Here is a 2,132-nt window from a genome sequence, read left to right on the forward strand (position 1 = left end):
CACACACACACACACACACACACGCACGCACGCGTACACACAGACTCCGGGCCTATATGTGATCTTTTTTTTTTCATTTAAGAATGTTTTATTGCTACTGGATTTGTTTCTTTAGAGCATGTCTGAAGAAGTGCACATTCTTACTAACTCTGACATGTTGGAGTTTGTTTTGGCAGCGTTTGGAGATCTGAAACTCTCAGACATAAAGCAACATATACATTCACGCACCTCACACTAACACAAGCGATCCTCTTATGGGAAACAGACCACAGACAGTGGGTAACTGAGTTCAGTGACGGAAAATACTGCTTCTCAGGCTTTCTGTGTACTGCTGTCATAGTGGCCTTGATCCTGTTGGATTTAGACTGATTTGGGATGACTGAGCTGGTCGGCCGGTTTTGGTCTCATTTGAGACTCACAGACAGAGGGGTGTTCTGTGACCCACACAAACCCATCATGGCAGATGAGCAGACGTTAAAATATCTAGAATTTGTTCAGTCATTTAAAATAGCATGTATCTTATTATAAACCATTCTGTCAACATTTGGACCAACAAAATGGTGGAAGCCTATTGTTGCTTGAATATACATAGTGGATGTTTTTTTTTTTTTTTTTTTTTTTTTTTTTTTTGCAACATTTAATACCATGACTTTGAATTAAAACTTCATGCTACAATTTAAGACCTTTTTAGGCCTTAATTTGTGTAAAGGCGAATTAAGAATTTTTACGATCCGCAGAAACCCAGGGGCCAGTTGCATAAATTAGCCACTATGTAGAGACTGTCTTAAGAACTAGTCTGACCAACTAATAATTAACTACGGGGTAATGAGTCTTATTTTTCGGATTAGATTATTTTAGATTAGAAAGACCAATCTTTTGTGTGACGGACTTAAAAAAAATAAAAATAAATAAATTATTACCAGTCTTAAAGAATTAAAGAAAAATAATTAGATGACTAACTTGTAAGACCAGTCTAAGCTTTTTATACAACCTGCTATTTTACTTTTTAGTCATGTTTTGATGGACTACAAGGTATGGGAATTTTAGTCTAGTTTCAGTAAATGAAAATTTATTTTAGTATGGTCATATTTTAGTCATACTGCATATATTTAAACTATAATTTTAAGCAGAATAATTGTGATTATTAATCACATCATGAATGTTGTCATTCGAGAAATTTCATCAGAATTGTTATTATTGCATTACGAGCACAAATGAAGAATGTCAACTCCTGACTTATTAAATAATAAATATAAATGAACACTTTACATTATTAATCTGGTAAAACTCAAAAGCTTCTCTCAAAAGCTAAAACTGAAATTCCTAATATTAATTCCATTAATAACAAATTATAATTCTTGTTTTTTTTAATTAAAACAAATACAACTTTGTATTGTGGCGCAGAGGTTGCTTAAGAACATTTATTCAGCAACCACAATCGCATCTTTTTAAAAAGAACTGCCAAGTGTTTTAAATGCCAAATATCAACAAGAAGTGTTGATTTGCTGTTGCCTTTGAGTTGAGATTGTGGATGTTGGTGAGCCTTTCTTAGCTTCATAATATGCTACAGACAAAAACTAGGAATGTTTACATATACTGGGAAAAAAAATGTCAGTGACTGAAATTCAGTTAACTTCAAGTGAAAGTGTACTTTCATCGCTTTCTTTCTTTCATTGCTTGTACTTTCATCTTTCTTAGATGTTGACCAAATGGCTCTGTGGCTTCTCCCATCTGAAGTTGTAAATTCGCTACTGGATGTATTCATGCATCTTAGCTTACATTGCAGTAAATTGATTTGCTCAGACGATCTCTGCTTTTGTTCTGAGAATGTTTGGTGAAAATGAGAAGAATTTGTGCCCGTTGAAGCCATAGGCATAAATGTTCAATTTATGTTCAATGTCTCTCTGGGTTTTCAGCCCTCTTGAGTGTGACAGTGACTAAATTGACATAGCTTGAGATTCTGCGCTGCCTTTCTGCACCGCGCAATGTTTGTGAGGAACGCCTGCCGTCTCCTCTGTTTTGTATGCATTGTTACAGAATAAATCATTTTACACTTTATATGCTTCCTGTCTAGCATTTTGCCAAATTGATGAGAGAAACTGTATGTCGGAGGTCACACTGGACTCAGGCCT

General features: G+C 35.0%; 1 protein-coding gene across 1 annotated transcript in view; it reads left to right on the forward strand.

Moving 5' to 3' along the window:
• LOC107742778 (adenylate cyclase type 2-like) overlaps nt 1-630 on the forward strand; it is a 52,330-nt gene extending 51,700 nt beyond the window's left edge. Inside the window, exon 25 of the mRNA XM_016555816.1 lies at nt 1-630. This exon is cut by the window's left edge and continues 191 nt beyond it. The gene's annotated coding sequence lies outside the window, so the exon portion shown is untranslated.
• The last annotated feature ends 1,502 nt before the right edge of the window (nt 631-2,132 follow it).

The sequence above is a fragment of the Sinocyclocheilus rhinocerous genome, unplaced genomic scaffold (assembly GCF_001515625.1).
Source record: "Sinocyclocheilus rhinocerous isolate Xijiao unplaced genomic scaffold, SAMN03320098_v1.1 scaffold857, whole genome shotgun sequence".
Taxonomy (NCBI): Eukaryota; Metazoa; Chordata; class Actinopteri; order Cypriniformes; family Cyprinidae; genus Sinocyclocheilus; species Sinocyclocheilus rhinocerous.